This window comes from Mirounga angustirostris, unplaced genomic scaffold, assembly GCF_029215605.1.
Source record: "Mirounga angustirostris isolate CCGP_5_RB_7025 unplaced genomic scaffold, mMirAng1.0.hap1 SCAF_2, whole genome shotgun sequence".
Taxonomy (NCBI): domain Eukaryota; kingdom Metazoa; phylum Chordata; class Mammalia; order Carnivora; family Phocidae; genus Mirounga; species Mirounga angustirostris.
The window spans coordinates 61,266,500-61,290,373 of record NW_026991710.1 but is presented as its reverse complement, the minus strand read 5'-3'; the positions used below and the strand labels follow the sequence as shown (position 1 = coordinate 61,290,373).

Genomic DNA, 23,874 nt, shown 5'->3' with positions numbered 1-23,874 from the left:
AAACAGAATCATTATTTATAGATTCAAAAAATATTTCAGTGCCTGCTGAGTGCCAAGCCCATTGTAGACACTTGGTGTGTGTTTTCTCACTCTTTGTACTGTCTTTATGTTACAGGGCAATTAATGAGAAAATGAAGTAAATAAGAAAAACTAAGCAACTTGGGACACCTGGGTGGCTCAGTTGGTTAAGTGTCTGCCTTTGGCTTAGATCATGATCCCAGGATCCTAGGATGGAGTCCCGCATCGGGCTCCCTGCTCAGCAGGGAGTCTGCTTCTCCCCCTCTGCCTGCCTCTCTACCTACTTGTGCTCTGTGTCAAATAAATAAATAAAATCTTAAAAAAAAACAAAAACAAAAAACTAAGCAACTTGTCCACAGTCACAAGGGTGGTGAGGGGCAGAGCTGGTATTAAACTCACACATTTGTCCCCAGAGCCTGCGCTCTTAACATCTAAGCAAAAAGGTCTGCTGGGCAGAGTAGAGAGACAGACAATAAGCAAATAGAACTGTATGAAAATATCCTGTATAAGAGTTCCGAAAGCAATAAAACTGGGTACTGTGAGAGTGTGACTGAGGGTGTCTGCTTTTGGATCAGGAACAGCCTCTTTGAGAATGACATTTGAACCAAGATCTAAATGATGAGAGTCAACTATGCAAGAGAAGGGGGCAGAATATTTAGCATGGATGTGTGACCGGAGTGAAGAGCAGACGGCAGGAGAAGTCATCAGATCATACTGGGCCATGTGGATCTAAAGGGATTTGGGATATAAGCATCAAACAACTCACATGCTGCTCACGGTCAAGAACAGGGTCTGAAGTTGGCCAAATGGCCTAGAGGTAGAGCGGGACTTCACATGACCTCAAAGGATTGGTATGCTTAGTGGGATAAATGGAGAAGGTGAGAGCCTTAACTCGGAACATAAAAAATTCTAAGAGCTAGAGTTCATTTTTTCGTTGATGCTGTGCTTTGACAAGCTGTTATGACTGACACTTTGTGTCGACTCTTCTGGGCGCACCAACATGCTAAAACCATGCCAGTTATCACCTGGACATGAGTTGAATATGTAAGAATACAAAGTAGACTACCAGCACTATCAAATAAAACATCCCATTTTCTAATATGCTCACTAACCTACCTACCTGCCCATCCATCGTCTGTTTAGTGCACGATAAGCTTTAACAGATGACCAAGTCCAATTTAACAAGGTTCTGGTCTTAACCACCCCCCCCCAAAAAAAACCCCAATATATCAATATATTCTGCAAATTAGGTCTATTTGAATTAATGTGTCATGGATTTGGGTCGAGGGGTCTTCCTAATATACTCACTGAGCACCATGTGCTTGGACCAGGGTAAAGCAGGTTTCCTAAGTTTCTTTTTGTGTGTCACTGCTATTTTTCCTCATCTGTTTTTAAAATTATAAAGTACTTCAAACATATTCATATAAAGAACACCCATGTACTCATCACCAAAATTAATCAAGTCTTAATATTTTCCCATTTATTTCAGGTGTTCTTTTGAATAGGTAATTAATTCATATAGTTTAAAATAAAAAAAGATCAAAGCCACTGAGAAGTCTTACTCCACGATTCCCAGCCTGCACTCCCCATATCTCTTCAGGACTTAGTTTCCTTGTGCCATTTTTTCCTTTTGGCTGCCTCATATTCCCTTCTGTGCATATATCATATTTATTTAACCAGACCCTTTCTGTAGATATTTTGATTTCCAGTCTTTTGCTATTACAAATAATGCTTCAGTGAATAACCACGCCCACACACTGTTTTCTATCTATGCTGACATATCACGGCAGAAATTTCCAGTAGAATTGTTGGATCAAAATTGGCACTTGCGGTTTTGCTAGTAAATGCTAAATTGCCCCTTTCACGTAACTTTAAAGAGGAAGCAAACTCAATATGAACAATTAAATGTCACTGTACAAGTACTTGGGGGGGGGAGATTATATCTGTAGTGTGGTAGAACAGATGATAGGAACAACAATGCCCTTTTAGGCATTTCCTGTTTACAGGACAATGATAGGCCCCAAATACTGATGACAAAAATATTTAGCAATTGAAAACGATGACCAGGGGAGCCTTGGTGGCTCAGATGGTTCAGCATCTGCCTTCGGCTCAGGTCATGATCCCAGGGTCCTGGGATCGAGCCCCGCGTCGGGCTCCCTGCTCAGCAGAGAGCCTGCTTCTCCCTCTGTCATTCCCTCCACTTGTGCTCTGGCGCTATCTCTCTGTCAAATAAATAGATAAAATCTTAAAAAAAAAGAAAAGAAAAGAAAAATGATGACCAAGCCAAGCAAACTGAGCTGTACTCATAACATTGTTTCATTCCATAGATCCAGATGGCACTCTCTGCAATAAAAATTACCCTATATTGAGATCAGTTTTCTACATGTTCACAGGAGAAAAGCTGTCAAAATTTTTAAAGAGTTGAAAAAGCCTATCTTCCAAAATACAAAAAAAAAAAAAAGAAGAAAAAAAATAAAGGTGGTAATTGTGCATTCACACACTGTTGTCAAAGACATTGTTTTTGTTGTTGTTTTTTTTAAGATTTTATTTATTTGACAGAGAGAGGCACAGCGAGAGAGGGAACACAAGCAGGGGGAGTGGGAGAGGGAGAAGCAGGCTCCCCGCCGAACAGGGAGCCCGTTGCAGGACTCGATCCCTGGATCCTAGGATCATGACCTGAGCCGAAGGCAGACGCTTAACGACTGAGCCACCCAGGCGCCCCAAAGACATTGTTTTTGAGAAATCCTTTACCCCCCTTAAAGCACCCTTAGCCTCCAGTTTCTAGGACTACAGGCCCTTCAAGGTTGTATTTCAGACTTTTCGGATTCACAGAAAAATCCAAGCAAAATTTTCTAAGGCTTTTATAATTGCCTCACTAACATCTGTGTCTTAAACGAGTGGTTCAGTGGGTAGAAAGGTATGCATTAGGTAATATAACCCCAGAGCAACACAATCCTTTCTGGAAAGAGAAGTTCTTTTTAAATGTCACATCCTGATAATATGCCCTGGGGACTTCTGGCTGTGACAACGGAATCACACACAAGTAAGAGTGAAGTGTGCTAACTGACCGACAGAAGCCTCTAACATCTAAAATTTGCAGAAAAGATGAAAAACCTTTTGGTTTAGGAAACCTGCTTTACCCTGGTCCAAGCACATCTAGTAAGATGCTTTATCCCACTCCTTACACCTATCCCAACATTCTTTCACTACTGGTTTATCTCTTCCCCACTCTCTATTCTGACATGTTTTTGAAAAGATTTAAATTTTAAAAAAAAATTTTTTTTTAAAGATTTTATTTATTTATTCATGAGAGACAGAGAGAGAGAGAGAGGCAGAGGGAGAAGCAGGCTCCCAAGGAGCAGGAAGCCCGATGCAGGACTTGATCCCAGGACCCTGAGATCATGACCTGAGCCGAAGGCAGACGCTCAACCATCTGAGCCACCCAGGCGCCCCAAAAAGATTTAAATTTTATCGATGACAAAAGAAGACTATTATCGTAAAGAAGAGGGACTGGCAATGGGGGTGGGTGATGGTGTTGAAATGTCTTTCTCTCAATAGCCCTCTCTTTCTACCCTCCTCCTCTCAACTCTGAGGAATCAGAATAGTCAACTCTCCTTCCCATACTTTAACGTGTGCAAATAAGCCACGGCAGAAGTTGATGCAAACACCGTAACAGCTCCGATCTGTAATAGCATTCATTTTGTCTTTCACTGACTTTCAAAATTCAATTACCATGGAATAGCCTAAGTTCTAATTATCAATAATTTATTCTTCTCAAATCTCAATTTGCGATCAGACATTTGTTGGAGGAAGGAAGGAGGGACTGGCTCTTACCGATTTCTTCAGATAGCAGATATTATGATTTTAGAATTTTCTTCTCTACTTCTCTGTGCCATAGAATATGTAGCTAGAGCTCAGATAAATCATTTCCATGCTGGTTTGTTTTTATCTTCCACACAGACACCCACAAACATACTCATGGATCTCAGAGAGTGTCAGATAGTTGCAGAGAACCAGAAATATTGTGTGTGCCCCTGAATTACTGCCACCTGTAAGGAGAAGTTGCTTGAGGTCTCTGCCAGAGGACTCTTGTTGGATAAATCAGAAGCAGTTCAGCAGGGCGCAATAAAAGGTGTGCATGGCTCTTCCCCTCCACCCAGTGGGCTGCAGGGCTGAGAGGCAGGAGGGGAAGGGTACGCTACCACTAGCTGGACACACTCCTCCTCCTTTGTGTATAAACCCACAAGATCGTCCTCTGGAGTTTAAAGGAGTCCAAATACCAACTAAGGTATTTCAAAATTAAGCTAATTTTTATATAATGCAAAAGTATAAATTTTTTAAAGATTTTATTTATTTATTTGACAGAGGGAGAGAGAGAGAGCACAAGCAGGGGGAGCGGCAGGGAGAGGGAGAGGGAGAAGCAGACTCCCCGCCGAGCAGGGAGCCCGATGAGGGGCTCAATCCCAAGTCCCTGGGATCATGACCTGAGCCGAAGGCAGACACTTAACCGACTGAGCCACACAGGTGCCCCCCAAAGTATAAATCGAATTTCATTTGCCAAAACAAGTGAAGAAAGTTTTTTTGTTTCTTTTTTGTTTGTTTTTTGTGAGGCAAAAGCCTTACCTTTTGGAAGTTACTTTTTTCCAAATACTATTCCATTAAACAAAAACAAATAGATGGCCCCCAAACCTCTAACACTAAAGAAACTGAATTCTTTTTGGGGGTAAGTATGATGCATTGCATTGTTTTTCTCTTCTCTAATTCACTTTCTTGTCATTTCAAGAACGAGGCCACAAATAAGCAATTAAAGACAACAAGAAAACAAAGGAAAGGACAGAAAGAATTCATTTTAGGGAAAAATCTTCAACAGTGGTCAAAAGAATCTACATTTTAGAATCGTACCAGAAAGGGATTGTTCACTAAACGAACGCTTTTAAATATTATAGAAACCTGAATGAAAAGAAGACAGGCTGAAAGCTTTCAGAATACTTGCTCCAGCCCCTCAGTGCCTACCCTACCAATATCTTCATAATAAATTTTACAACAGGAGTTTGACTACCACGACTCACATAACCTGACACTGGTGGGGGAGAAAATAATACAACTCCGAAGAATGCTTCTCTCTTATTCACTTTCAAGTGAAAGAATGCCAAATAAAACTTGAAAAACCAGCCTTGTGATCCCTCTCTCTCTGTGTTCTATAATATAAGCAGTTCATATTTTCTTTTTTTTACCTTTTACATGGTATAAAAGCAAGATGAATTCCCGTAGTAATAAATATTTAAATCACCTTGAGATCTAGAACATTACCATGACTGCCACATCCTCTTTTCCATATGCCACAGGTTCTTTTAAGTAATAGTATCCCTAGAAACAAGCATTGGCATTAAGCATAGCTCTGAACAAAAACCTTGAATCAGGATTATGTAAGAATAAAAGCTGATTCAGGGGCGCCTGGGTGGCTCAGTCGGTTAAGCGTCTGCCTTCGGCTCAGGTCATGATCCCAGGGTCCTGGGATCCAGCCCGTGTCAGGGTCCTGGGATCCAGCCCGTGTCAGGTTCCCTGCTCAGTGGGGAGCCTGCTTCTCCCTCCGCCCCTCCCCCTGCTCATTATCTCTCTTCTTTCTCTCAAATAAATAAATAAGATCTTAAAACAAAAAAGAATAAAAGCTGATTCAAATGATTGTGAATAGGGAAAAGATAAGCATTTACACCTGCAACTGTGATGGACTTACATAATGTACGATTGGCAATCTCAATAAACTCTTCATTTAAATTCAAAGTTCAATGAGAAGACCACACCTTGTCTTTAAAACTGAGAATATATTCACAGGTTCCTTCTCTTCAAACAAGTGTTGGCAATGAAAATAGAGAAGAACTTGGCTTTTAGTACACAGATAATCATTCCTTGTGAGAAACCGAAATAGTTAACTGTGGAATTCCCCAGGGAAATGGCGGGGCGGGGGGGGGGGAGCAAAACCATGAAGTGCACGACACAAAGCAACTGCTAATCTGAATAAGATAAAAGCCACTCCAAATATGCACATTATAAGAAATACGGTGACTATATACAGAGGAGAGAGAATGAGTGAAAATTCCCAAGCAGAAATACTAACAGTACTGAATTACGTGAGTGCTCAAATAAAAAGAATTTTCAATGACAATTTAGAAAAACAGGCTTAAACTAAACATGTGGTCCTTTTTCGTTATAAAGACATACAGCACAACATCAAAAAGACACCTGTGAAAGGCTTCGCAGTCCTGAGTCCAGCAAAGAAAATGCTAAAGCTCATTCCCACATAGTAATGAACTCACCTGGTGGCAAATAGAAGCATCCTAGATAACAGCCCTCTGGCCAACTGCATGTCATATTCAGGGTTGGGATAAAAAGCCATTTCGCCCTATTCTTGCTCTCTCCTCTTCCCAACGATCCTCTGTGCCTCCTGTCAGACAGCCTGAGCCGCCCTGAACTCACCAAGCATGCAGCTGCGTGGGACTTTCATTCCCAGTCACCTCTGCAAATTGGCCAATTCAAATTCAATTCCTGCCAAATCCGAGTGAAGAAGAGAAGGTGACCCTTGGTAACTCTTCCTGAGAAGATGAGCATCTTAGACAAGAGCACGCAGCTTGGAAATGCTAGAATTCCATTTTTGGGGCAGGAGGAGGAGAAAAGCAAGCAAAACCATCTGCTGATAAAATGCATCAAACTGGAATCAGGAAGTTTCCTTGAATGATCTCTGCCAAACCCGCTCCCTCCTCCACATGCAAAAATGCCACTGTCCGCAAAAGCGTGTGTTAACTGCTTTAAGCTTCCCACAGTTTGGGAGGCTACGGAAGCCAGGGTCGAAATCAACATCCACTAAACCTCCTAAGGCACACTGCCCTGTGAAAGCTAAGTCAGTGGCACCGGGACAAAACTCACTGCCAAGGAAGTACAAAGTGCCTGGTGAACCAGCCTCACTGCTCAATGGAGAATGAATTAGGGGTCAAAACCTGAGCTCCTATTAGGACTTGTCTTGACTTATTTTACAGAGCCCAGACCACCATGTGGCAAATGCTTAGTAAGCAGATGAGAGAGTTATTGTAAGGATGGTGGTGACTGGTTGGGGAAGGGCTGAGAAGTTTCTGGGGGGGAAGCGCTAGCTCAGGAAATCTTGAGTTTTAAGTTGGAACATTTTGTTTCCTTTTCCAACCCCCTGAACAACCCTGGCCTAGGCCTGACAGATTTTATGGAGACGTTTCTGTTAAGGTAAGTGAGATCACAGGATTCCTACTGACAAGTAAGAGAGCATTCAGGGGTCTAAGCAGGAAGGGAAGGATGGTATTGGATCTGCGAGCATATTAAGCCCTGGGCCACCAAGAGTTTCTCTCTTTAAACCTGGTTTCTTGGCTGGTCCCGGTCTACACCTAGGGGGATGGGGTTTCTGGCTTTAACTCTTTCATTTTTCTTATACATAAATGAGAAAATCCCTCCTGGCTATTTTCTCTATAAAAAAGGAACTATCTATAACTATGACCCAGGGCACTTGGAATTGGCTCATGAGGTGGCACTTTTCAATTCCAAAATCTGTGACCTGTCACGAATTAGATTTGCTCAACGCCCACTACTAACCTCCCACCTCAACAACGGGAAGACTCCTAAGAAGCTGATAAGCATGTCACTTCTGCTCCACGTGGAAGACCAGGACATCAGCACCTTACCCCTTTCCATAATTCAAGACAGGATTTAGACCAGAGCCAGCCTGAAAGAGCTGCCAATGACCAAAACCGGAATAATGTAAGCGATAAAATAACAGTATCATGGATTACAAGCCACAGAATAAAATAAATGTGAAGGAGTCCTTACTGATATAAAACAGTTTAAATAAGTGGGGAAAGAGATGGCTCTTTCTTCCAGAAAAATTCCAATTAATAAATATAGAAGGAATGAAGGAAATACAGAGTCATCTTAGAATATTATAGTAATAAGTGTTACAGGGAATATATCCACCAATGGAGAAAGTCTGAGGAGAAACAAGGATATTTACATAGCCTCAAAATTATCTCCTCCAAGATATTTATCCATTACAAAGAGACAAATAATAACTGTACAGCAGAGAAACGTGGCCGACTTCACCTCAACCAAGTAATCAAGGTTGACATCACCAGGAATAAAACATACTGACATCATGTAATCCCTGACAGGACGTGCTTAGAAGGACACATCACTTCTGTGGTATTCTTGCCAAAAATGTAGAACTTCAATCTAACCATGAGGTAATATCAAACAAACCCAAATAAAAGGCATTCTACAAAATAACTGGCTCATACTCTTCCAATGTGTCAAGGTCAGAAAAGACCAGGAAAACCTGAGGAAATATCACAGATGAGAGGAAACTAAGGAAACATGACAAATACAACATGGAATCCTGGAACAAAAAAGGGACACTCGTAGGAGAAAAAAATGATAAAGTCTATAGTTTGTAAGTCTTAGCGTCTATAGTTAATAGCATTTCACCAATGCCAATTTCTTAGTTTTGCTATTTGGACTATGGTTATAAGAGATGTTAACTTTAGGAGAGCTACAATTATTTCAGAATAAAAAGTAAAAACCAAAATGGACAGGATTTAGGATTGGAGTGTAATTGGATGAGAACCACTCCAACTTCCAAGTTCAGTCCTACACCAGGGTACACTTGGGGTACAGAGATCTCTTCCTCTAGGAAAGAAACCAACTACTGCAGGGGCTTACAATAAATATAGTTGTACAGTCAAGACACACATGTAAAATTCCTAGAGTATTTGGAGTTAAAGGGATATGAGTGGGAACAATGTCTGCAACATATAGGTCATGACTTTTTAAAAACGCAATTGCTTGCCCATCTGCACCCTCCAGTCCCCCTTCACACAGAGCACCGTTGGCCAGGTTTGACCACGCTGGTGAGGGCAACCCCAGCTTGTTTTAAAGACAGTCTCTTCGTGGCTAGCTAGGACACCATCTGGGGATACAATTAGGTTCATTTGTCTTATGCAACTGCTAAAGGCTGCCTTATATGCCAAACTGTGGAAAGAGCCAAGATGTCCATCGACAGATGAATGGATAAAGAAGATGTGGTATATATACACAATGGAATATTATGCAGCCATCAAAAGGAATGAAATCTTGCTGTTTGCAACGACGTGGATGGAACTGGAGGGTATTATGCTGAGTGAAATAAGTCAATCAGAGAAAGACATGTATCATATGACCTCACTGATACGAGGAATTCTTAATCTCAGGAAACAAACTGAGGGTTGCTGGAGTGGGGGGCGGGTGGGAGGGTTGGGGTGGCTGGGTGATAGCCATTGGGGAGGGTAGGTGCTATGGTGAGCGCTGTGAATTGTATAAGACTGTTGAATCACAGACCTGTACCTCTGAAACAAATAATACATTATATGTTAAAAAAAAAAAAAAAGAAGAAGAAGATAGCAGGTAGGGAAAAATGAAGGGGGGGAAATCAGAGGGAGAGATGAACCAAGAGGGACTATGGACTCTGAGAAACAAACAGGATTCTAGAGGGGAGGGGGTTTGGGGGATGGGTTAGCCCGGTGATGGGTATTAAAGAGGGCACGTGCTGAATGGAGCACTGGGTGCTATACGCAAACAATGAATCATGGAATGCTACAACAAAAACTAATGATGTAATGTATGGTGATTAACATAACATAATAAAAAAAAATACAAAAAAAAAAAGACTGCCTTATAAAATCTTCTCATTGTTTCAAGTTCAAACGCAGGTCTAGTGATTCCCGTGCTCAAGCAGGCGTTCACTTCATCTCTGCTCTTCCTGCCTGCATCACCCCACCTCACGGTCCCATGGTCAGCCCCAAGTGCCCCACTGGCAGCAACTTGGAAGTCACACCCTTTCCTCTTTCTCCTCCCTTCTCCCATCCTCATCTGCCTCCCAAATTCATCTCCCATCTTATCTCCTCCTTTGTCCCATCACCACTTGCTTGGTTCAATCCCGATCACTCTCTCCCCTGGCTGGCAACTGCAGTAACTCCTTCACCACAACTTTCTGGCCCTGTGGCACGCCAGCCTACACAGCCCAGTGGAGTCTTGCTGAACAGAAGGCTCTGGTTCTCTGCACCGTGATGACCCAAGGAGGCCGGAGGGCAGAGTGCTCAGGGCTCTGCTGCTTCAGGCTGGCTGCCTTGTAGCCAGAGCCCTCTGCCAATCTGACCTGTCCTCTGTCGGTACACTCAAACTTCTTTTGACTCTTTTTTTCAAATGAAATCTTACAGACAACTTTAAGGTCGACCCCGGATACAAGTGTTGTTTCATTATGAAAAACATAACAAATATGTTCATGTATATTTGCATATCCATAAACAGGGATAATTGTGTAAATCCAAATTTACAATGTTTATTTCTTCATAATGTAAGTCAACATGTCTGCAAGAAAGAGCCCGCAAACTGGAATCGGGATGATTGAGAACAACGATAAGCGGCACGTGTTGAGGGTTTACGATGTGCTGGGCACTGCCCTACGTGCTTTCTGTGTATTCAGTCTTTCAGCAGCCCCGGGATTAGTTGTTAAACTCGTTTTACAGATTATAACATGCCTACGGTTACACAGGAAGAGGCAGAATTGCCACATGAATCTAGGTGGTTTGCTTCCATGGACCCCATTCCCCACGGGTGGGCTCTGTGCTTAGTGCTTTGATTACCTTAGCTCGCTGAATTCCCAGGGTTTTACTAGGAAGTAGGTCGTGATGCTGATTGTCGAGGCAAGAGAGGGTGGCATCTGTGAGCTCAAACTGAATGTGAACCCACCGCCTCCTTGCTGAATACTGGGGTGGACATCACAGGACTGGCGTGGGGATTTGATGAAAAAGGCAAAGGCCTAGCACACCACCGAGTACGCAGGAGCATGGAGGAAGCACAGGGACGTGGCTGCGAATTGTTACTGGGCTAACTTCATAATCTCAGGACATTCCTCCATTTTAACAGATGACAAGAGAAGTTTTAAATGACTATCAGTTCAAAGATGAATTAATCTTACTGTACAATGTAACGCATTAGTCATTTCCAGAGTGTTTAAGACATTGGTTGGTCTATTGCTTTGAGTGTTTTTAATTACAGTCTTAAAAACAGTTGTGTTTTTAAAAAGAGATCTGAATCAAATGATTTGCGAGCCCCACCTCACCTCCCAGGAACTTTGGGGTTCTTCAGAACCTAGTCTGAAAACTGCCATGAATGTACTCTGAGCTTCTATGGGACCTCCCTGTCCAGCCCCTCCTGACCTCGCTCCCTAGCCTGTCTCTTGACTCACAGTCTTGCTCCCCGTTCCCTTTTCCAGCAGTCGAGTCCCTTTTTCTGAACCACTCGGCACAGACCTCTGCGCCTCTTACCTGTGCTTCGGCCGATGCTTAGCCCCTCCTGACCATGCTGCTTTCCTGTGCTGGGGGTGGGAGGCCGGGTGCTCCGAGCTGGTGTCAGACGTGCCAGTGCCTGCAGGGCCCGGGTCTGCACACGCATCTCTGGCAGAAAGAGGAAAATGAGAAGCTGAGTGTGACGGTGTTCAAGGGCAGGGGCACAAATGAATCAACAAGCAAAATGTATGAAAATGAACCGTGGAGTTAGAGCAAAGCGGCAGAGCTAAGTGCACAGTTCCCAGCCTGCACCCACTGAAGCTCTCTGCCCCAAAGAAGGTGAATCCGCTCCTGAGGGTCTTCATCCTTTCCTATCTCAATCTCTGTGAAGCAAGAAAATGTACTTCCCAGTCTCCAAACACCAGGTTTTCCAACCAAGGGGGAAGAAAGAGACACTATAATGAAGGTGAACTCCCCCTATAATTCAGCCTCCGTCGGTAAGCGAGAAATTGGACTCACTGAAGCAAGTGGTCAGACCTAGTCCCTGAAACCCAGCCCCTACTGCCTCCCTTCTCAATTTCATTATTAGCACAGTGACCCCCAAGTGGAGCAGCCCTCCTTTGTTCGGCAGGTGGCCGCGCAGAGGAACGTGCCAACTCCTGAGCCTGAGCTATTTCAGATTGTCTAGATTCCACTGTGCTGGGGGCGAGCCTTTTATGTGTGCATTTAAACCCACCCCTCCCCACCCCTGGTCCCGAACACCATTCCCTTGACTCTTTTCCTCCACACTCCCAGGCAGTCAGAAGATTTTAAGCCCTGCGTGGCCAACGTGTTCTGCCGTGACAACAGGTGCATTTCTTCTCCTTAGGAGAATCTCCGCTCCCGAATTTCCACATGCCTGACTTTAAGGTCTCCTCTTGATCAGACGGTCGCCTGCATCAGGCTCTAAAGCAGGTTTGTTCATCATTCCACTTTGCTGCGTACCAGTGGTGTGTTTTCAGCATCTGTTTCTGAGGATCTTTCTGAGACTCTGAGAACCTACGCCCCCACACATGTCCTGAGAGCAGGAATCCGGAGAAGACGCAAATGTGTGCTCTTTCTCCTCTGCATGAGCCTCGGCTGAGAAGAGGTGGGATTATCAAACGGCTGCTCACTCCTTTTATTTCAGGTCATGGAGGGAGATGACCAGGGAGTTTCCATTTCTCAGATATGCTTCCATCACCCATTTCTGTACATTACTTTTCTCATCCAATTTAGGATTCCTGGCTTTTAATACAGTCAATATAAACCGAAGCTTGAAGTCTGAGGTTCTGTCACTTATGAACGAAAGACACTGGGAAAACTGCCCTCTGAGCCTCCGGCTCTGCATCGTAATGTAAAAATAAGACGGCATGCCACGGTTAGGAGCCTCTCTGAGCTGGAGTCCTGGCTCTTCCTGCTGATCAGCCCTGTGACACTGTCCTCTCTGTGCCCCGGTTCTCTCGTCTCTAAAATGGGTGTAAAAGAACACCCACACTTTTACAGAGCTATTGAGTCGCTTAACCTAATTCCGATGAAGCACTTAGAATAGAGCCTGGCACATATTCAGCACTCAGCAAATTAGCCAACATTACCATGCCTATCTTGCAAAGCTGCTGTAAGGTTTCTAGATGATGTCTATTAACTGTTTAGCATCCTGCCTACACATGGTATATGCCTAATTATTCTCATTATCATTTTACTGCAGAACCTCTATTTTAGAGCTTCTTCCAGCTAAGATGTTATACAAAATAGACACAACTAAAGAGACCTAATCTGTGCTGGAAGTAAGAGCAAGAAGAGCTCTGGCCAGGAGCGCCTGGGTGGCTCAGTCAGTTAGGTGTCTGCCTTCGGCTCAGGTCATGATCCCGGGGTCCTGGGATCAAGCCCCACATCGGGCTCTCTGCTCCGCGGGGAGCCTGCTTCTCCCTCTCCCTCTGCCTGCCGCTCCCCCTGCTTGTGCGCGCACTCTTTCTGTCAAATAAAATCTTTAAAAAAGAAAAGAACTCTGGCCAGAGAGTTAACATGTCAAAGCGTTTTGCAGAATTCATCATGTGGTCTCCAATTAGGATTACTCACACAACCCTCAGTGGCACCAAACCCTCTAGCTTAAACTGGGGCGGAAAGTAGATTCACAGGCGTCTCACCATCAGATGTGCGAGTTTAAAGATTATATGAACCTAAGGAGCACGCCCAAGACCACCCATTGGTATAATCTGTTCTGCCAGCAAGCTTTCCTTTCTAGCTCTCCGCTAGCTCCTGATGTTGACTGCTACGGGCAAACAAAGACCAAGCCTGAACTTTTATAAAACCTTTGTGGCATTTAATAACTTCCTCATTTTTGGCCCAAACCACAATCGCTGGCTCTGTCCCTGCCACACAATAGCTAAGCCCTTTCCTCTTTCCTTGCCTACTCCCCCTTCCTGGGAGGCACAAAGGGATGGAAGGTCCAGGGGTACACTGTCCCACTGAAGGGCTGGCAGCAAGAGCAGACAAATGGGAAAAAGATGGAAGCACAAAGAACAGGAGATGATCTAAAAAAGGAGATGACCTCCTCTTTTTAAGGATTTTTAATACGTGATTCTTTGCAACCCTAGGAAAGCAGAGCACTGCTCTCCGTGGCCACATGTGGTCCTGTCACCTGACACCTCCAGGGGACCTGCTGAGGTTAGCACCTGCGTGTGAGGGTTTGTGGAACCCATGTGGCTTGTTGCTCACTGCAACCCCCAGGCTAAATCACAGCCCCGCCTCCCTGCTGATCTTCCCCTCCCCCACCCTGGATGGGCTGGCACCCGAGTGGGCTCTCTGGCTATATCATACAAACTAGAACAAACTAGAAAAGAGGTTAGAGAGCGTGCAGGAAGAATCACCAGCACCTAGAACACAGCTTTTCTGCCTTTCTGGAATAATCTGGACAACAAATAACATTTAAAAACTTCATATGTTCTTTTTTTTTTTAATTTATTTATTTATTTGAGAGAGAGAATGAGAGAGAGAGAGAGAGAGCACATGAGAGGGGGGAGGGTCAGAGGGAGAAGCAGGCTCCCTGCCGAGCAGGGAGCCCGATGCGGGACTCGATCCCGGGACTCCAGGATCATGACCTGAGCCGAAGGCAGTCGCCCAACCAACTGAGCCACCCAGGCGCCCTTCATATGTTCTAATGAAAAAAAATTCTATAGTGAACCGAGGCATAAAATAATCCTGGAATGAGTGTTGGGAAGCCTATCACCTTGGAATCTTCACTTCACCCTTTCCTCTCCCCGCCAGTTATCTTATCTCACACTGAACTTGGGCCGTCTCTGGAATGCACATTGTCCCACCCCACCTGAGGTTACCTGCCTCACAACAGACTGGAACTGACAAAGCCTAGCACGTGCTTTGATCTCATCAGGAAGTGGTGCACCATTAGTGGTACCGTGGTTATCACTTGACCGGAACAGACTCCAAGTCTTTCCTACAGAAGGATCTGTATTGGGCGCCTGGGTGGCTCAGTCGGTTAAGCTTCTGCCTTCAGCTTGGGGTCGTGATCTCAGGGTCCTGGGATCGAGTCCCGCATCGGGCTCCCTGCTCAGTGGGGAGTCTGCTTCTCCCTCTGCCTGCAGCTTCCCCTGCTTCTGCGCTCTCTCTCTGACAAATAAATAAATAAAATCTTAAAAAAAAAAAAAAGGATATATATGCTTTCCTATATATCATGAATTATTCTCATAACTTCTCTAAAGGCAAGAACTAATTCTTTTAGCCCCCTTTTCCAGATGAACAAGTCGAGACAGAGGAGTTGTATATCTTGGTTCAAACCACACATGGAATCAGACTTGCTTGGGATAAAAAAAAAAAACAATCACTGACAACCACTTCCTCTTCTTCCTTTCAGTTTAAAAGCTTCAAAAATGTTGAGGTTTATCTCACAAATTCTATAGGCCTTGGAATTACTAACCTAGATGTGGCCAGACTGGGTGGAGAATGGTGACTGTGGGGACATTAATTAAACATGTTACCATATGAGCTAATTTTTACTTAAAAGATATTCCAAGGTACACTGTTTTACTTAAAAATACCCAAAGATACATTGCAGAAGCCTTGGAATCAATGAAACAAGTTCAAGTGAAAAATACAAACAGAAACCGAACAGCTCTCCAGCCTTATGGGGCTACTTCCAAGATCCCAAAAGGTACCATATTCTCCTGGCTTATCCGTATTTGTCCTGCAGGATTCGGTTTGGACATCATCTTCTCTGGGTGCAAGCTGGGGATGAGGTGCTGCGCTCCATGCTAGCTAAGCTGACTACAGATGTGCATTTCAAAGTGCAAGCCACACTGTCTTCTGACCACCTGCTTGCTGGCCTCTCTTCTGCGGCAGGCTCAGGCAAGCGAACCAGCTTGCCGCCTGGCACACAGACGTGCTTGATAATTATTTGTTAAATGAAACACTGCCAAATGTTCAACAGATCTGTAACATTTCTTCCCTCCTGTCTCCTTTTAGTTCACTTAACTCGCCGGGAAAGCTAACGAGAATTCCGGGGCGCTGTTTTTATACTGCTTGCTGCTCTTCCCCAGTCTCGAGATGACAGATTACTGAGCGATGAAAGAGGACTCAAAGCAGACCAAAGAAGGTTTAGCAGGGGCTAAAAAAATAAATAAATGAAATAACTGTGATCCACAATCCCAATGTCATCTTTCTTCTCCAGTTAAGAAACAAGATATCCAGGGGTGCCTGGGTGGCTCAGTCGTTAAGCGTCTGCCTTCGGCTCAGGTCAGGATCCCAGGGTCCTGGGATTGAGCCCCGCATCGGGCTCCCTGCTCCACGGGAAGCCTGCTTCTCCCTCTCCCACTCCCCACTACTTGTGTTCCCTCTCTCACTGTGTCTCTGTCAAATAAATAAAATCTTAAAAAAAAAAAAAGAAAGAAAGAAAGAAAGAAAGAAACAAGATATCCAGGCCAACCACCTACATTTCTATTTCCTATTTCCTCCACCCTCTCCCCCACCACCCCCAATATTCACCACTCTTGAATATACACTGGCTGCTTTACCATTTGGTATTTCTGAACTGACTTTCAGCCAATATTAGAAGAAAAAGTTCCCAATCGTTCTGTTCCTTGTGACGCTCTTGAACTGAACAAAAACTGGGGAATGCCTGGGGAGGCCGGAGTGAAAGCTGGGAGGAACTGAGCCAGGCCTTTTAAAGGATCTCTCCAGATCCCTTTAGATTCCTGGTTTCTGTGGACTTTAAACAGTTTTATTTTGTCTTGCAGTAGAGAGGCAAAGAACCGTATCTCCTTAGCATGGACTGTTACCACGTTAGGGACATGCTGGGTTTATCTGTAGAACAAGCAGTTTCTTCCTTTTTGTTGTGTTTTACCCAACAGGGAACAGCTTCCTCACTGGCCACTTCCACTCCTGCCCCCCTTCAATCCAGCATCTACCCAGCGGCCAGTGACACTTTTTAAAAAATGGAAATGGCTTATATCATTCTCTGGTAAAACTCTGTGTAGCTGCTCCCTGCACTTTGGACAAAATTCAAGTCCCTTCATTTGGTTGTTGAGGCCCAAGTGACTTGGCTTCTGGTCCTCCCTTCCATATCACCTTCCCGCTCTGTCCTGAGCTCCCCACCCCACCGAACTCTTCACCTGCACACACGCTGTTCCCTCTGCCTGGAACAGTCTTCCTCCCAATTCTTCACTTGGCTGGCTCCTCCTTAGCCTTCCGGTCCCGGGTCGAACATCAGAGGCCACCTCATCTACGGCCGAAGTCTCTTTCCAGGCACCTGGTCTTTTCCTTCATGGCACTAATGGCTGAATGGGATCATTCACCTGCACATGGTCTGTTCCTTCTACTGAAGAGCAAGCTCAGTGAGGTCTGGGCCCACGGCTGGCTTGCCCTCGGTTTTGCTTTTTAAACCACCATGCACCTAGAGCCTACCACGGTGAGTGGATCACAGTAGGCACATAACACACAGATTTGTTGAATGGATCATAGGAGACTATAAAGGGAATAATTGTGGGATACATCCAGAATGGAGTTCTCTGCCCATCAACTCTTGAAGGTATTTACCATACACGTTTTGGGGAAGGCGGGTCTCTCTTCTTTTCATTGTTTTCTCTATAAGACTGTCAGCCAATTTCTTTGTGAAAGTCCAATATTCGGTCCTTTTTGGTCCATCTCACTAGCAGTGGCCTTTTGTAGGGTAGAGAGGATCAGGGTTGGGGGACTGTGCCTGAGCCCTCCCACAAACAAACAGGTGGCAAAGCTCTGTGAAGTTTTGCTGCCTTATGTTTTGAACCAGCCAGAATGCTTTTTGAGATTAAGCAGACAGAAGTGCATTTATACAGGCCTGAGTTGGACCTCAGAGCCCTTTGGAGAAATTCCTTTGGATTTAGGCTAGATGCATGAGTGTACTCATTTTCATAATTTGCCTTATTAAAAGTCATGGTCTTGGTTTCCTATGTTTCTTCTTCTTGTCCTGTTCCATGTCCATCATGCATGAAGCTGGCCTAACTATCATCTCTCTCCTGGTAGCAGGCTGAGTGTCATCGCCAGAGGCTTCCCACGGATCTCCCCTCGGTCTCTGGGAAGGGGAGAAAGCAAGCCTGGATTCTCGGCTCCTCCAGGGTCTGGAAGAACATTTTAAGAACTGATGCCATTGGGTACAGATCTCTGTTCTTAGCCTAACATAGCTGTTCTCTGTTTTCTGATGACTATTTATCATAGTTTTCACACTATGAAAAAACTGCCCTTTCTTTCAAAGTCCCCTGTTCCTGTTACTGTTCCTCGCCTTTTGGTCTATATTCGTATATGTACACGTCTATATATTTAGACCTAGCCTTCTGGGTCACTGTCCCTCCCTTACTCTCTTTGTTTTGTTTTTTAATTTTTTTAATTTTTAATTTTTATTTTATTTTTTTTAAAGGAAACTTTTTTTTTTTTTTAAGATTTTATTTATTTGACAGAGAGAGACACAGAGGGAGCACAAGCAGGGGGAGTGGGAGAGGGAGAAGCAGGCTCCCCACTGAGCAGGGAGCCAGATGCGGGGCTCAATCCCAGGACCCTGGGATCATGACCTGAGCTGAAGGCAGAGGCTTAGCCATCTGAGCCACCCAGGCGCCCCTGTTTTTTAATATTTTTTTTAATATTTTTTTATTTATTTGACAGAGAGAGACACAGCGAGAGAGGGAACACAAGCAGGGGGAGTGGGAGAGGGAGAAGCAGGCTTCCCACTGAGCAGGGAGCCGGATGCGGGGCTCGATCCCAGGACCCTGGGATCATGACCTGAGCCGGAGGCAGATTCTTAACGACTGAGCCACCCAGGTGCCCCATCCTTTTTTGTTTTTTAAATCACTCGTTACCATCTAGGAAGCTCACTGTATTCTCTCAGGCCTGAACCCCAGCTGGTGCTTTCCATCATCGGCATACATACCACTGACATGGACTTAAAAGCCTCTTCTTTCTGCTCGCCCGCCCTGGTTCGCCGCTTGCTGATTACAGGAGGGCCCCACGTAACCCTTCAGTCATGCAGAGGTGTGAACGGCAGTGCTCAGACCTGCGTCCATTTGTACCTCCTGCTCTTGCTGCTGCTTTTTCTCACTTGGTATCCCCTGAAACCTCCCACTGGATCCACATGTACAGTTTACACCACTGGCGTTCAGTGTATTTCTGATGATTTTTGAAACCATAAGCTTAACCACCTCCAGATCCTAGCCAATGACTTCTATGTCAACCTTAGCACCAGGACTGGAAAAGGGTGGGTAGGGGAAAAAGCCAAATGACTGGCCAAATCTTTTAACCTACCTAGTAAACATTGAATCTGCTTCGAATTGACTTTTGACTCAAATCCCTCCACCCACTGAAGCCTATAAACCCATAGGTAGCCCAGGGCGAGGGCGTAAGAAAAGGAAGAGCCCTCATGCAAGGCCCTACGGTTAAACTGAGGTTATCTTCGCCACTGGAGGGGTATGGCCCTCGCTGCAAACTCTGAGTCTGCCCTTAAATCAGCTCTGACAAGTGGCAGACGGTGTATTAATGTGGGTCTGGAACTAGCTGTTTTTTGTGTTTTTTTTAAAGATTTTATTTATTTATTTGACAGAGAGACACAGCGAGAGAGGGAACACAGCAGGGGGAGTGGGAGAGGGAGAAGCAGGCTCCCCTCTGAGCAGGGAGCCCGATGCGGGGCTCGATCCCAGGACCTTGGGATCATGACCTGAGCCGAAGGCAGACGCTTAACAACTGAGCCACCCAGGCGCCCCTGGAACTAGCTGCTTTTGTTCGTGCTTAGGCTCTTTTACCTAATAGGTGTTTGACCTCTGGCAGATCACTTAACCTCTTGTGCCTCAGTTTCCTCCTCTACAAGACAGGGCAATAAGAGCACAGGCATCAAAGGGTAGTTGGGAGGCTCGAACAAGCTGCTGTGTAAAAAGCACTTAGAACAGAGCCTAGCAATAAATACTAACTTCCTACCAATAGGACAGACACTTACATTTATTAGGCACATGGTATACACCAGATACTGTAACAACAAAATTCAGTGAATTTTCTTATCATGTGAAACAGTGAGGATCCTCATTACAGAAAAAGAAAGCAAAATGAGGGGCGCCTGGGTGGCTCAGTCGGTTAAGCGTCTGCCTTCAGCTCAGGTCATGATCGAGCCCCCCACCCTGCTCCCTACTCAGCAGGGAGCCTGCTTCTCCCTCTCCTCCCCACGTGTACACTCTTTCTCTCTCGCTTTCTCTTTTCCTATCTTTCTCTCTCAAATAAATAAAATTTTAAAAAGTAAAATGAAATAAAACAAGTAGAAAAAGGAATGACTGAAGGCCACGCCCTCTCCGTACTGCCCCCGAGTATCACTGGGCTTTGAATACTTTTTTCTAAGGAATTGCCACATGCTAAGCCATGCGAGCCTGCCATTCCTTCCACATACCCTTTTGCTACTTCCATGAGACAAAAAGAGCCTGGCATGTGATAACCACCATGAGATGCGGCTATTACCATTCGATCACAGTAGTCTACAGGAGAGAGAGGGACAGGAAAAGTCACCCAAAGGGTGTGACAGGATGGTTGGTGTAATGATGGGCTCTCGAATTCCTTAAAAAAGGAAAACTGCGAAGGTCCAAAGCTTTTGGGGAGGCATAGAAATAAATATTTAACTCCAGAGTGAAGGATCAGGCAACAAGAACAAGAATATGGAGCATGAGGAAGGCCCCTTGGGAACAGACTAGCACAGAGAACCCAGCCACTGGTCTGAAAGAAAGAGTTCCTCAAGTACAGGGGTGTCAGAATTAGCCTGAGGAGCTCTTCCAGGGGCCTCCCCTCATCAAAGGAGTCCCAGGTAACGGGCAGAAATGGCGCTTCAGCCAATGTACGCGCACAGCTGTCTTAAAAACAGGAGTTTGGGCCCAGCTTTCTTGAGTGCCTGGAGTCCCCCCGCACCAGTCTCTGGGGCAAGACACCCCTCCCCTCCTGCAGACGGGAGGACATGGAGGGACTCTGGTTCTGGAAGGTTCCTGGGGTCGCAATGTGGTCTATGGGAGTCAAGGTTTCCCTCTCCATCTACAAAATAAGCTGCTCCTGTCCTAAACCTGCCTAGAGAAGAGAGAAAATAGGTCCCTTGCTAAATTTGGCATCAGCTGAGGAATCTTAGCAAAAATGAACTCACCTCCCCCCTCCTTGTTTGTGAGGAAGGCCTAATCCTCACTTTGCCCAAGAGGATTATTGGGTCTTAGAAAGAAGCTCACATGCACTTTTTTTAAGCTCATGCCAACTGCATTTGTGTCCACAATATGCAAGATTCATTCTGCTGTTTAGGGTAGATAACAGACATTCCATGCTATTTAAATGCCTCCGAATCACAAACCTAAATGTTTCCAACCTCTGCTCTCACCCAAAGCAGGAATCTGTCTCCCAAGCTTTCCCGCAGCTGTTGCATTGTATTTTTGGGAAGCAGGTCTGAATGGAAGGCAAGGTACCAAAATGCAGACAATTTGTTTTTTGTTTGTTTGTTGTTTTTAAAGATTTTGAGGAGAGAGTGCGAGAGCGCATGCGCGGGGGGAGGGGCAGGCAGAGGGAGAAGCAGGCTTCCTGCCCAGCAGGGAGCCCGATGTGGGGCTCCATCCCAGGACCCTGGGATCATGACCTGAGCCAAAGGCAGTAGCTTAACCAACTGAGCCAACTAGGTGCCCCCATGCAGACAATTTGTGGAAAAGTAATTGTGGTTTACAATATACCTTTTCAAGGTGTTTGTAATTATGGTTCTACAGGCTGAGTTTCTACTTGTCCCCAACATTTTTCCTTTCCTTTGGTTACCACAGGATGAGTGTAACAGGGTCTAGAGTTTTTGGGTTTTTTTAATCCAGTATGTCCCTACTCACCCCAATACTATCCTATATCCTCCAAGGGAATTCTGGACCCACTAACGTGTAACACAAAAGTGGGACTGACAAAATCTATGTCTTGAGTTTAGCATAGCATTCTCAAAACATCATTTAAAAATATTACAAACTGGGGCAACTGGGTGGCTCAGTTGGTTAAGCATCTGCCTCCAGCTCAGGGCGTGATCCCAGTGTCCTAGGATCAAGTCCCTCATTGGGCTCCTTGCTCAGGAGGGAGTCTGCTTCTCCCTCTCCCACTCCCCCCTGTCTGTGCTCTCTCTCTCTCTCTCTCTGTGTCAAATAAATAAAATCTCTAAAAAATACTTTATTGCTAAAAATGCTATCATCTAAGCTTTCAGCAAGTTGTAATCACTGATCACGGATTACCATAATATTATAATACTGAAAAAGTTTGAAATACTGCAAGAATATCAAAATGGGCCACGGTGCCAGGAAGTAACGAAATGCTGTTGGGGAAATGGTGCTGTTAGGCTTGCTCACTGCGGGGTTGCCACAAACCCTTTGTAAAAAACACAGTACCTATGAAGCGCAATAAAGCGAAGTGCGATAAAATGAGGTATGTCTGTATTTAAAAGTGAGAGCAGGTGGGGAAGCGAGGGATCACTCTTCTCTGGGCAGAGCAGGTCCTTTCTCCTCCACTGAGCACTAACACACAAAAGAAGATGGCATCAGGCAGGAGTGTGACAGGTCATGGGGCAGCCAGGCTGGCCTAGGGCAAGAAATACCCTGTATGTTACCCCCCCTCCCCTCCAGCTGCAACTTGAGCCTGCCAAGCCTGGGAAAGGTACAGAACCCATGACAAAGAGAAGGTTCCGGACTGCGACCCCATGTCACGAATCCAGCCACAGAGCGGTGGCCTCAGCCCAGCCAGATCTGGCTCAGGAGGGGAGGCAGCCTCGACTCACTGTGGTATTCCAGCTGCTGGGGGGGGGGGGGGGGGTGAAGAGGTAACCATGGGAACCGACACAAAGGGCTTAAAGTTGAGGGGCAGAGACTGGAGGCAATGGTGAAGAGGCAGAGAGGGACTTAAGTGCCCTCCGTTCTCCTCACTTGAGCCATGCACATCTATTGTGAGTCAGACTCAAAGACCAGAAGTGGAGCTCGTACACAGCAGAGCAGCTTTAAAGGCTCACGGACAGCCAGAGAGCCAAGATCCTTGCAGGGTTTTCCTCCCGATTTCTTTTTTCCCCTTCAGAGAGCAGTTTCATCTCTCAGGAAGGTTGCCCTGTGATAATGTGGCTCACGTGGGCGTACGGAGCTGGTACACAACGGCATTCCTTCACATACAGGGCTGCAAGCAACACTTCCCAATGGGACCCCTCCCCACAGCCCACTGCCTCGGGTGGGACTTCCCCTACTGCCCAGGGAGCTTCTCTGGTGGGTCTGTAAGGAGACAGGGCACCATTTGGGTAGTTGAGGAAAAAGTCCTGAGATTCTGGCTGTTGAGCTGCACTGCCAAGGAGAGGCCTAGATGATGAGAATGATAATACAGAGCGTCTTGCACAACAACCAGGATGTTACGGAAGCAGCGGGTGGGGCAGATCTAGTGCAAAGGCTCTTATCTAAACAGGAAATCGTATCTATAATTTATTTAACTACATGCTCCCCCTAGGCCTCCACACATTTTTTTTTTTTTTTAAGATTTATTTACCTGTTTTAGAGAGGGGTAGAGAGAGAGAACCCCTCAAGCAGACTCCCTGCTGAGCGCGGAGCCTGATGCAGGGCTTGATCCCACGACCCATGAGACCATGACGTGAGCCGAAACCAAGAGTCGGACGTGCAACCAACTGAGCCACCCAGGCGCCCCCTCCACACGTTATTTTAATTGGCCAATGTGACCTAAGCCTTCATTAAATCAGTAGGGTTCTCAATGTACACCTGACATTCATTCATTTTTAAAGTCTAGCTCAGGGTTCTCCAGAATCTATTGAGGAAATGCCAATGGAAATAGGGAGTACAAACACCCCGGGTCAGCTTACCTTCCCCTCTTACTGTGGCAGGGCTCTGGACACCACCTTTCACCTGGCCTTGCTTTTGGAGACCAAGGTAATACCACATCTATGTCTGTCCCTACAAGGGCTTCACAAAATCTAGGCCAAATTCTAACAGGTGGCCTAGTTCTCCGGCTG

General features: G+C 45.4%; 1 long non-coding RNA gene across 1 annotated transcript in view; it reads left to right on the top strand.

Annotated features, from left to right (window-relative positions):
* Nucleotides 1-16,229, top strand: part of LOC135363607 (uncharacterized) — a 95,342-nt gene extending 79,113 nt beyond the window's left edge. Inside the window, exon 5 of the long non-coding RNA XR_010409449.1 lies at nt 15,849-16,229. This is a non-coding gene — a long non-coding RNA (uncharacterized LOC135363607). The remainder of the gene's footprint in view (nt 1-15,848) is intronic.
* The last annotated feature ends 7,645 nt before the right edge of the window (nt 16,230-23,874 follow it).